Source organism: Vicia villosa, linkage group LG1, assembly GCF_029867415.1.
Source record: "Vicia villosa cultivar HV-30 ecotype Madison, WI linkage group LG1, Vvil1.0, whole genome shotgun sequence".
Taxonomy (NCBI): Eukaryota; Viridiplantae; Streptophyta; class Magnoliopsida; order Fabales; family Fabaceae; genus Vicia; species Vicia villosa.
The window spans coordinates 162,878,221-162,891,880 of record NC_081180.1 but is presented as its reverse complement, the minus strand read 5'-3'; the positions used below and the strand labels follow the sequence as shown (position 1 = coordinate 162,891,880).

The 13,660-nt window shown below is 36.7% G+C and overlaps 1 pseudogene; it reads left to right on the top strand.

The window, feature by feature from the left end:
• LOC131644568 (uncharacterized) overlaps positions 1-2,316 on the top strand; it is a 62,768-nt pseudogene extending 60,452 nt beyond the window's left edge.
• Positions 2,317-13,660: the final 11,344 nt, after the last annotated feature.

The following is a 13,660-nucleotide window of genomic DNA, read 5'->3' as shown; positions in this document are numbered from 1 at the left end:
TTGCTGTTGTAATATATTAGTGAGATTAAGCTTAAACATTAAGAGAAATATCACTATTGTGATTATAGCTTGTAAGAAGCATTTGTAATACTCTTATAATTGATTACATTAATTTGTAAGTAACTAGAGTGATTAAGTGTTGATCAGGATACTCTAGGAAGTCTTAGCTTGTGTCTAAGCAGTTGTAATTAGAGTGATCACGTGGTGGTCAGGATACTCTAAGAAAGTCTTAGCTTGTGTCTAAGCAGTTGTTCCTGGAGTGATCAGGTTGTGATCAGGATACTCTGGAAGACTTAGTCGCGGACTAAGTGGAAAACCATTGTAATTTGTTGCGATTAGTGGATTAAATCCTCAGGTGAGGTAAATCACTCCGTGGGGGTGGACTGGAGTAGTTTAGTTAACAACGAACCAGGATAAAAATAACTGTGCAATTTATTTTTATCGTTCAAGTTTTTAAGACTACACTTATTCAAACCCCCCCTTTCTAAGTGTTTTTCTATCCTTCATAGTCTTCCAAACTATAATAAATATGATTTGGTTACTCGCAGGATCGACTAGATTGATCCTAGGACATAGTCAAAAAGGTTGTTATTCATGATAGTTCGAATTATGTCTATGGTTGGCTTGTCCCGAAATAAGAAACACTTAATCAAAGAAATAAAGATTAGCAATCACCTTGTTATACACGTAAATATAACATCAGCGAAGGGTAAGATGAAGATAAAATATAAGGCAAAACTGTAAAGTGCAAGAATCTTAAATGTATTTAAATGCTTCGAAACTTAAATGCTTCGAAACTAAATAGAATGAAAATAAAGAGTGCAGGAATGTAAATGACAGAAAGTAAACAAAATGCAGTAATATCAAAAAAATACTTGAATAAAGAAAGATACAAATGTATTTAAAATGGTGTTGGTGTCATACGTACATTTCTCAGCGAAACTCGTTCTCTTAACACTTGATACTTGAGCAATATGTGAGTGATTTGTAGAAAATGAACACACGGAATCCTAATACTAAGACCCTTATTTATACTAAATTTGACCCTAACGGTCCTACACTAATCTAATGCCACGTTACTTCACGAGAATCCTTGGGATGCCATCTGTCTTTGTGCAATTATATAAACTACTTCGAAATTCAAATCCTCCCGCCTGAATCCTCTTTCGACGCGTGGCAACGTAATCAGAATCGAGAATGCCACGAAAATACGCTAAGCTTCAGTACTTTACATATTTCGTAAAAACGTTTAAGTCCCAAAAGATGATTCTTTTCGAATTTAGCTTCAGTGCTAACTGTCTCCGTTCCAACTTAAACCATCATTCTCGAACATGGCCATCAGTAGCCATTTTTGATCTCAAAGATGGTCATCAGTAAACATCTTCCTTCGAATTTCAAACGTTCGAAGGATATTCTTCCCAAACGAAATCTTCAGCTAACAGTTGCATAAGTAAAGTCATATGATGAGTCGTATTTGAATATTTGTGTGTGCATAACATGAATGTTATCTTGTGTCGATTTGAGATTGATATTATTGTTGTCGGTAAGATGTTGAATGATGTGAATAGTAGTAAGTGATATATGTTGAGAAGTGGTGACCGATGTATGATTATTTCTCCTCTTTGAATATTATCATACACTTCTTTATAATGAATGATATCTCACCCCTTCTGTTTGAATGTTACCCTCCGTTGGTAACGTGCAGGTAATGACGCGGAGTAGTCGTGTACCTATAGCTCGAGTCGATGTGTGTCGATGCTCTGATACGTAGCACTCGGGGAACGTTGGATTACTTGTTTATGTTTTGGCTTCTTGTGTTTGTCCTTGTTAAACTTTGTCCTTATGTTATGCTGAGACTTTTTAGATGTATCGTGCCGTGTTTGGCCGTGATATTATGAGTTGTATTGTTGTTGACATATGATTTTCCGCTGCGATGCAAGTACTTGATTGGCTGACAACGATTAATGATTTCGATATTATTCTCCTACATGTGTGTTATGTATCTGAGTAATTGAGAATCATATACGTATGTGATTTTGTTGTTTAAAATGTGACGCTCCGAATCGTTATGTTCTATTTGCTTGAAATTTTGTACTCTGATATTCCTGTTGATTGCGGGGTAGATTTGGGGTGTTACAAGAAGCATCTTTGAGAACCCTTTTAAGAGAAGGTTCTGATGTTGCCTAGATGCAGACTACACATGAAATATTGGAGGTTTTGGAGAATGTTGTTGAAAGGATAGGGAATGGTTTAGAGAGTGTGTTTAGGCGTTTGGTTAAAACCAGAGTTTCTGTTTTGAACATCATGTCTCAATAGTTTGTTGGGTCTTTAATTTCTTTCCAAAAGCATTCGAATTTCAAGGATCTGCTGAGGATTTTTCTGTCTTTTCAATTAGTATAGATACATATAATTCAAGAGTAATACATTTCAATAAAATACAATGAAAAGTTTATACTAATTATTACCCTCTACTTATTTCATGTGATTTTCCCCCATCTTTTCTTGTCTTCCATTCAAATGCGTGAGTTAGTATGCATATATTCATGATCTGTCTAATGTTATCTAAGTCTCACATTACAACGTACTTGCCTGAATGCAAAGTGGTGGAACCTACACATATTCCCTATAAAAATTAAATTATTTTTTTCTTATACCTCAAACATAATAGTCATGTACAGATACAAGAGAAGATGATCAACATAAAAAGTTATTTCAGATTTTAACACATAAGTTTGAATTTTAACAAACTTAAGATTGAAAAAACTAAATAACTTTAGTTACCCTTTTAACAATATGAGATGCACTTACTTCATAAGTGCTCCGAATTCACATGAATGTGAAGATAGTGAATTGTTTAAAAACTTGGATGATGTTCTAATCTGGTGTAAAGCAAGTTTTTAGCTTTCACTAAGTTGTATACTTCACATTCCAATAATGATAGCATTTTGTCTAATATGTACAAGTATATGAGCAAGGAGAGATCAAAGTAACAAGTTGTATTAACATGGTATTGCTAAATATCAAAAGATCAGGGGATCACAAATTTAAGTTTTTAGGGTTTTATATCATGTACCCCTAAACCTAATTGATTTAAACAAAGTTGATTAAAAGCTAAACCCTAAAAGGATTGACTTAAGGGAACATGTTATCATCAAGATTGATTTTAACCTAACCCTAATTGGTTCACACAAAAGTATGTACAAGTTACTTGGTGAGAATATTTAAAAGAAGTTAATCTAAAAGCCTTTTAAAAGGAATAAAATCATTCTTTTTGATTTAATTTAAAAAATAATTAAATAATAAATATTTTTGGGATTTTAAATTATATTCTCAAAATAGACTAAATGAATAAGGAGTGTATAAAATTTCAAGTCAAAATGAGCTAATTTTCTATTTCAAATAATTATCCAAAGTTATAAAATAAAAGAATGAATAAAGGGTTTGGTCTAGGCAGGCCTTGAACCCACGCCTTTGCGGTTACAAGTTAAAACACTTACCACTGAACCAACGCGCTACAAGTGATAAACAAACACGCGCATAAATATATATTAAAAAACATGTTCTAAGTTCAGTTTTGAACTTCATCTTCAACCTTGGTTCAAATATTTTTAGAAAATCCTGTTTTTGATTTAGGCAACCATTCTCAATGATGTAAAGACCAAACATGCTCAGAATTTAAATACGAACTCGACCATGCATCATTCATAAATTTATTCAAATTGTAGCTCATGAATTTCTCAGAATACTATGCGAGCCCTAATTTTCTAAAACAAAATTAAATGATGTATACAAGACGTAAATGAACACAAATAGAGGGCTTTTGATCCCTGCATTGTGTTGAGTAGAATGGTATTGAGTTTTGTTCAAAATGATGCACAAATAGAGGGCTTTCTCGGATTGTAACAAATGGAAAATTGGTAACAATAAGTGGAGAACAAGCCTTGATGGTGAGTCATTTATCCAATTTCTCTTTCATAAGTGCTGATGATGTAGAAGGAACGCAGTTCCAAGGCCTCTCTTTAGAAGACGAGTCTTCCAAAAAGAAAGCATCAATTTCTTCATACAAAGAGGCAGTGAAAGCAGTGAAAGATGGAACTACCACTGGCTGGGGGCAAGTTGTGATCCCGACCAAGAATGAAACTAGAGCAGGTCTCGGATGTTCACCAACATTCTCAAACTGCACTAAGAAGGATGAAACCCTTCGACCTATTAAAGAAACATTCATTAGTGGAGGGTTCCTTAACCCAATTCCTCAAGAGGTTAATGTCCTTATCGAAGAATGCATCGAAGAAGGTCTCTCCGATACTGAAGAAGAATGGAAATGTTATCTCAATGACTCGGGATACATATCTCAGGAAGAACCATATCCTCCGTCAGAGAAATCCAAAGGCAATGAAACTGAGCCTGTTCCTGCAGAAATATGGGACACCTTGGGACAACCAAGTGGAAAATTTGATTATATGGTGAAATACACTGCACCTGAAAGTTACAAGATTTCGATTGAGGATATTCAACCAACCGGATGGGGAGATTCCTTTGAATATAACAGTCAACCAGAAGAGGCTTATCAGCCCTGTCAATTTTCTCAGCAGCCTGAAATTACTGAAGATTTCAACTACAATGTATCTGCCAAGGTTCATAATCTTGAAGATGGTTATTATCACATAAATGCCATTTTTGAAGATGAAGGGGAAGATGATCCCGCAGCTGACTCGGAAAGTGTCGCTGATAATGAGTCTCTTCATCCTGAAGACTGGAAAATACATCCTGAAAATTCTGAAGATTGTGACTCGTCTTATGCTCTTCAAGAAGTAGAAGGAGACCGTTTCAACTCTACAAAGAACAAGGTTGACAAACCAGGGCCTTCAAATCCTGCTCGACCAGCGGTCAATGTCAACACTGAAGATAACTCTGAGGAGAATTTTCCTGAATACATAATACACAGAGGAGTTCGTTGCTACTGGAAAGCTGTCGACGTTCCGAATGTTGTTCGCCGCTCAAAGTAATCACCTCGCTGTTATTTTGACCTCCTGCCTTGCCCAAAGCAGAGAGATGTTTTATAGGGCTTCGCTTTTAAATGTTCCGCCCAAATAACTTTGTGTATAGGGCTTTGTTTTAAAAGTTTCCCTCTTTGTCCCGCCCAAGACAAATGAGTTTGTGTTTAGGGCTTTGTTTCAAAAATGAATCATAAATAAAGTGTCATTTTGAATTCCCTACATTATGTGTTTTATTTTTGCTTTTTCTGGAAATGGTAATCCTAAAAAACCAAAATAAAAAAAAAAAACTTTTTCAAAAAAAATCTGCATACACTCCTGCATTCATAAATTTTCTGAAATAAATATAAATCACATGTGCAGATTTACTATTGATAAACCCATTGAATGCAATAACCCTATGCCCTCTCCCAACTTTGAGTTTCCTGTGTTCGAAGCCGAAGAAGAGGAAGAAGAGGAGATCCCGGACGAGATCTCTCGATTACTTAAGCACGAGGAAAGAACCATTCTGCCTCACAAAAAGCCTTTAGAAAAGATCAACTTGGGTTCTGAAGAAGACAAAAAAGAAGTGACTATTGGATCGTTGCTTGATGCTGATATCAAGAGTAAGTTGATAGACCTTCTCAAAGAATATGTTGACGTGTTTGCCTGGTCCTACCAAGACATGCCTGGGTTGGATACCAATATTGTTCAGCATTACTTGCCATTGAAGCCAGAATGTCCGCCGGTTAAGCAGAAATTGCGAAGGACTCATCCTGATATGGCTAACAAGATCAAAGTGGAAGTTCAAAAGCACCTCGACGCAGGTTTTCTTGTCACCTCTGAGTATCCTCAATGGTTGGCCAACATAGTGCCAGTTCCGAAGAAAGATGGCAAAGTCAGAATGTGTGTTGACTACCGTGACTTGAACAAGGCCAGTCCAAAAGATGATTTTCCATTACCACATATCGACATGCTGGTTGATAACACCGCTAAGTTCAACGTCTTTTCCTTCATGGACGGGTTCTCCGGTTATAATCAGATCAAGATGGCTCCTGAAGACATGGAGAAGACATCTTTCATCACCCCATGGGGTACCTTTTGCTACAAAGTGATGCCGTTCGGATTGAAGAATGCAGGCGCAACTTACCAAAGGGCAATGACTACTCTCTTTCATGACATGATGCATAAAGAAATTGAAGTTTATGTGGACGACATGATAGCCAAGTCCAGCACAGAAGAAGAACATATTGAATACCTTTTGAAGTTGTTTCAACGACTAAGGAAATATCAGGTTCGCTTGAATCCTAACAAATGTACTTTTGGGGTTAGATCTGGAAAACTCTTGGGTTTCATTGTCAGCCAAAGAGGTATTGAAGTAGATCCCGACAAAGTCAGAGCTATTCAAGAGATGCCTGCACCAAAGACTGAAAAACAAGTAAGAGGATTTCTCGGACGATTGAACTATATCTCCAGATTTATCTCTCAAATGACTGCTACTTGTGGGCCAATTTTCAAGCTTCTCCGCAAAGATCAAGGGGTTGTATGGACTGAAGATTGCCAGAAAGCGTTCGACAGTATCAAAGAGTACCTGTTAGAACCACCAATATTGATTCCTCCAGTTGAAGGAAGACCATTAATCATGTACCTTACTGTGTTAGAAGAATCCATGGGTTGTATGCTTGGACAACAAGATGAAACCGGTAAGAAGGAGCATGCCATCTATTACTTGAGTAAGAAATTCACAGACTGTGAGTCTCGTTACTCCATGCTCGAAAAAACATGTTGTGCTTTGGCTTGGGCTTCAAAACGTCTCCGCCAGTACATGCTTTTGATGGAGCAGTAAACGCTTTTGGCAATGGAATTGGGGCAATCATCATCACTCCCAAGGGTACTCATATCCCGTTCTCCGCCAGATTACTATTTGATTGTACCAACAACATCGCAGAATATGAAGCTTGTATCATGGGTCTCGAAGAAGCCATTGACTTAAGGATCAAGATCCTCGACATATATGGAGATTCAGCCCTTGTGATCAACCAAATCAAAGACAAATGGGAAACTTACCACCCTGGCTTGATTCCTTACAGAGATTATGCAAGACGTCTGTTGACTTTCTTCAACAAAGTTGAATTGCATCATATACCTCGAGATCAGAATCGAATGGCAGACGCCTTGGCTACTCTATCTTCCATGTTCAAAGTCAGTCACTGGAATGATGTGCCTAAAGTCAGAATCACGTGCCTTGAAAGGCCCGCTTATGTGTTTGCAACTGAAGCAGTCATCGATGATAAACCGTGGTTCCACGACATCAAACGCTTCCTTCAAACTCAAGAGTACCCGCTTGGGGCATCAAACAAAGATAAGAAAACTTTAAGGAGACTTTCTGGCAGTTTCTTCCTGAATGGAGATGGGCTATACAAAAGAAACTTCGACATGGTTTTGCTCAGATGCGTGGATAGACACAAAGCAGACATGTTAATGCATGAAGTGCATGAAGGGTCCTTTGGAACTCATTCAAATGGGCATGCAATGTCCAAAAAGATCTTAAGAGCAGGATACTATTGGTTGACAATGGAATCTGACAATGGAATCCATGTGCCACCGACTCTACTCAACGTTCTCTCATCTCCATGGCCTTTTTCCATGTGGGGTATTGACATGATCGGAATGATCGAACCGAAAGCTTCAAACGGTCATCGTTTCATTTTGGTAGCCATTGATTACTTCACCAAATGGGTCGAAGCAGCATCTTACGCCAATGTTACAAGACAAGTGGTTGTGAGGTTTATCAAGAATAACATCATTTGCCGATATGGTATTCCCAGCAAGATCATTACTGACAATGGTTCAAACTTGAATAACAAAATGATGAAAGAATTATATGAGGAATTCAAGATTGAGCATCATAACTCTTCTCCTTACAGGCCAAAAATGAACGGCGCTGTTGAAGCTGCCAACAAGAACATTAAGAAAATCGTCCAGAAAATGGTCGTCACTTACAAAGACTGGCATGAAATGCTGCCATTTGCCTTACATGGATACCGTACTTCAGTGCGTACTTCAACAGGGGCAACTCCCTTTTCTCTAGTATACGGCATGGAAGCTGTGCTCCCCGTAGAAGTTGAAATCCCATCAATGAGAGTCCTCATGGAAACTAAGTTATCAGAGGCTGAATGGTGTCAAAACAGATACGATCAGTTGAACTTAATCGAAGAAAAACGTATGACTGCTCTATGCCATGGACAGTTATACCAAGCAAGGATGAAACAAGCCTTCAACAAAAAGGTTCGACCTCGTGAATTTCGAGAAGGTGACCTCGTGCTTAAAAAGATCTTGTCTTTTCAACCAGATTCTAGGGGCAAATGGTCTCCTAATTACGAAGGCCCGTATGTTGTCCAAAGAACATTTTCTGGCGGCGCCATGACTCTTGCAACCATGGATGGTGATGAACTCCCATATCCTGTGAATGCTGATGCAGTCAAGAAATACTTTGTCTAAAAAAATACAAAAGAACAGCTCGGTAAGTCGAAAACCCGCAAAGGGCGACTTAGGCAAAAATGAGCGTCTCGGTGGACTGAAAACCCGAAAGGGCGGTCCAGGCAAAAATTAGAGACAATAAACAGAAAAAAATTCATCCTGGTAGATTGAAAACCTGAAAAGGCAATCTAGGCAAAAATTAAGGATTAATGACAAAGTAACTGCATCAGTCTGTACTTCGTCACCTGAGGAGTCTTTTTCCATCAAAGGATCTTCGATCAAATCATTATCAATCTGAAGCGACAAACACAGTTGGAACTCAAAGTTGTTAAGGGGATAGTGGTTATTGCTTTCAATGTAGCCTTTTCCGCATAATTACCATTTTCAACTTTTGTAAATACTCCATGGAATCACGCCTTTAGCGGATTTCCATCCTATTAAATAAATTTGAGCCTTGTGCCCATTTGTTTGCAATCTCTAATTTCTTTTAGCTTGCAAAATGACGCTTTAATTGTGTTATTCGTTTTTGAAAAAAAAAAAGAAAAAATAAGTTTTAAATGAATTTACTTCACTTTTCTTTTTCAAAATAAAAGCGAAATTTTCCTTTGAGTTGTGAACAACGGAAGGAACATCAGCAGTCGTCTCCATAGGATGAACAAAAGGATTCTCCCTGAAAAATTGTTGAGACAACGGTATTCTTGTCCCAAAAAAGAATTCTTGAAGCAATTACCCCTCGAGGTAAAGAAGCTCTTCTATCCCCAGTGAAGAAGCTCTCCTATCCTCAGTGACGAAGATTTTCCATCTCCAGTGAAGAAGTTCTTCCATCTCAATGAGAAAAGATGCTCATCTTCCCCAGAGAAGTTTAAAGCACGCAACACCATTCATCACCTGTGTTATCTACACCGTGTTGAAAAACATTTGCCAAGTATCTGGTTGTATCGCGACGTCGGTCATTCTCCAGTATATACTCCTCTGTCTGTCAATATCGTCAGTATGCATGCTACATTCATGACATTCATCATTCATACATATTTACATCATTTATGCATTCTTGCATTTTTTAATGTTTGCCTCAAAATCACTTTTTTAGGATATATCTATCCCAAAAAAAAAAAGAAAAAAAAAAGAGAAAAAAGAAAAAAATGAAGCAGGTATGGGCGTGTCATCTCTCCAATAGATTGTCACCCATAAGCAGAAAGAACATTTTGTTTCTCCAGTTCCCCACTGAGATCATTCCTCGTGGAAGAAGGTTGCTTTAGTTTCTCCTCTCAAAACAAAGGAGAAAATACCCAGTTGAGTTCATTCCTCATGGGTACAAAGTCTTGTTTGACTGTCTCTTTCCAATTCATTCTTGGTTAGAACTTTGTCTTTACCAAAAAAATTCAAATTCCGATTCCTCAAACAGAGTCGTGAAAAAAAAATTGAACCCTAAGCAATGGCCTCATCATCTGAGCAGCTTATGTCTCTTTCAAAAGCTTTTTCCTCTCAAGGAAATCAATCATGAAGACCATCTGACAATCAGGGCCTTATTACTGTTCACAAGGCTGAATATCCAGTAATTTCCCTAACAAAGTCTCCAGAATCATTTTATCACTCGGCTGATAATTGATCATGTCTTCAAAACCGCTATCACAAGGCTGGTAGTCGGTAACCTTTTGTTCTGGTTATATTATTAAACATGTCTATCACCATGCTGATAGTCGGTAATATTAACCAAACCTTTGAAACTCTTTTACCTTGTCAAGTCTATCACAACGCTGGTAGTCGGTAATACAGTTTCATACCTTTCACCTTCGCATTATTAAACAAGTCTATCCCCAAGCTGATAGTCGATAATGTCGATAGGTAAGCTTTTCTTACAAAGCTATCATTCTCTGGCGAAGCGTACACTTGCTTCCCCGAAAAGAAAGAAAATGGATTCTGTTCCTTAAAACGGATGGAGACATCCTTCCCGATCTCTTTTCCCCAGCGGAGTCAGTTCTTGATATTCCCTCGGTAAAGACATTCTTGCATCATTCGCAATTTTGGTATCTTAGGTCCAAAATTTGCGTCTTCTGATATTTAAGTCTCTTCCACCCTATCAAAACGAAGATTTTCAATCTTCATGTCTCAGGTTGAAGAAACTTAAATAGGGGCATCTGTCATACCCCAATTTTTGACCTAAGATACCACCTCATATCATTGCATATGCATCATTTGCATCTCTAACAAATTGCATTAGCTTGTGTTTGCTACTTGTGACTCAGCAGGATTTAATCCGGAAATCACTCATCAGTACAAGTAACAATCAATTAGGGTTTTGTTCTCCCTTCATTTCAAATGAATCATCTTCATCAACAATCAACATTTGGTCCTCAGAGATTCATTTCAACAAGCTCAAAGACTTTGAATCGACTGAATTAGGGTTTTGACTGAAGACAGCATACTCCTGACTTTTGCTCAGGATTTGACCTAATGACTTGGGACATGACCTCAAAACCCCAAGTACATCATTTTGACCTAATCCATTGGCTCATAACATCTTCTGCACAAAGATTGATCAGACAAATCCTCAGATCAGGGTTTTGAACTATCAGGGACCAAAATCAGGGATCACATTTGGGAAACCCTAAAAATCCCTAGGGAGTCAATCAAAGGTTTCAATCATCTTCAAATAATCCCTATGACAACATCCAATGGAAATTACATCTCAATTCAAGATCCACAGTCATCAATTTCATCTGGTCGACAATTAGGGTTTTTGACCTAATTCACTGAACAACTGACTTTTTAATCAGGACATGGTGTCACAACTCAAACCATGGCTCAATATCCTCTAATGCTTCAATATGATTCATTCATACCATTCATTTGATGAGGGTAGTCTGTTTCATTTGAAATCTCCAGAAACGCGATTCGACTGAAAAAGTCAACTGTACAAGATCACCATTGACTTTTGGGGAATTTTGGTCAACCATGACTTTTGAAGTTTTGAATCATCAATATATGATATATGAAGTCATTTGATCAAGGAAAATCAAGAAAATCAATCAAGAATCAAAAAGTCAAAAGTTTGACTTTCATACTTAGAAAAATTTCTAAGTGTTTTTCAATGGTTTTTTCCAAACTTTGAAAGGGAATAACTCAAAATTTCACCTACAAACTGAAAAAAACTTCCAACATGAAAGTTGTAGATTTTGATCCAATGAACAACTTTGTCACATATAATTTATTTTCATAAGATCAACCATTTAAGAGATATGGAGCTTCAAAGTTGGTATCTTATGAAAATTTCACTTAAAACTTCATTTTCTTCAAAGTTCATGGATCTTTTTCACCCACTTCCTTAAGGATCTTGAAGAAACTTTCAACTAGGGTTTTGAAGTGTGTAATATGAGCTTTCCAAAATGTCCAAGAGCATGAAAAAATATGGAGTGTAGCCATGGTTTTGAATTTTGACATTAGTGAACTTTTCACTTGAAATTACATGCCATTTTCACTAAGTTATGAACCAATTTGCCAAATGATCCAAGTAATGATGCATAGAAGCAATAATTGGTAGATATTTTCTGATTTGAGATCAGAATGGAAGAGGATAAGAAGCTTGAGAAATAACCATGGTTAAGTCACTTTTAACCATTTGCATTTAATGTGAAAGATTCCATTTTATCTCTTAAGCCAAATCATCATTCTTGATCAACTTGCAAGAGCTTTGTATTCAGAAACTTTGGCCTATAAATAGAGGTGCAAATCACTCTTCAATTCACACCAAAACCTCACAATTATAGGTTTTCTCTCTTCTTTCTTGAATTACAAGTTTCATAGTTTTCAAAGAGGTAGAAAACTCAACCTCCAAATCATTGAAGTTATGGCCAAAGTGATGGTTCTAACAACTCATAAACATCATATGGGATGTGTTTGAACCACTCACACACCCCAAATCACCCCAAAACTCAGATTCACTTTTCAACCTCCATATGAACATCAAATGAGCCTTATCATGCCAAAATCCACACAAGCTCATTTCTGTCCAAACTAATGCTTCAAACACATTCCATATATCATATATGAGCTATACCAATCATCATCCATGACCTGAAACACCTCCATCATCAGATTCGATCCTCACTCCAAGCAACTGCAGATCGGGTCCCATGACTATGCTCAGACAAATTCAACTTGTTCCAGACATCCAGACACCTTCCATAATCATCATAGAAGCTATTCAGATTGATACAAAGCATCTGTAACACCTCCAGATCAAAATCCAATTCTCAGTTTGGCCGTTTTTGAGGTAAGTGCACTTAAACTTCAAACTCTACTCTCCACGCATCATAAATGAAATATGAACATACCATCTCATTTCTGCACACATGAGGATCATTAACCTTCAATCAATTGCATCATAACTTGCACATACACGATTTCACGATCAAATTCAGTTTTAGGGTTCTTCATGTTCGTGCGAAAATTGACCCCCTTAGAGTGAAAATAAATGAAATTAAAGGTCATCATCATGTTCCTCGTGAAAAACCGAGTGAGATAGACCCTTTGATTAATCAAAACAACACAGTTTTGAAGATTTTTGAAAATCAGTTGAAGGTGTGTTCTTGGCGCCAGTTTTGGTTTGGAAATTTCAAATGCTAAGTTTAAAATATAATTCAATAGAAGCGTGTATATTACAAGCTGCGCGCGCAGCTCAGTTGGCAAGTGTTTTGAGTTGTGAGAGAGAGGGCGTGGGTTCAAACCCTAGTGGAGACAAAACCAATTTTTTACCACTTGTTTTCTTTCATTTTTTAACAAACTTCATCAATTAATTTAACCAATCAAAATTCATTATTTTTTCTTCATTTTTTACACACTTCTTATTTAATATACCTATTTTGACAATATCAAAAAAAATCATCAAAAAATATTTATTTAATATGTTTTTATTTAGGTTTAAAATGACTTATTTTTAAGTATTTTTAATACTTTAAATATTGTTTTTTCATTTAATTTTTTAACCTAATCACTTGTAAATATTTTTTGTGATCAAACCCTAATCATTTAGGTCTTAATTAAGCATTAAAACTTGTTTTAACTTAATTAAGTTGACTTGTGTCAAATTCAAATCGTTTTAAAACAAGCGATCGCGATTCTTTTCAAAAACGATAAACCATTTCTTTTTGATTCTCAAAGGAAGCTTTTGATTAAATCTTTTTAATTGATCAATTGATTATCAAAAC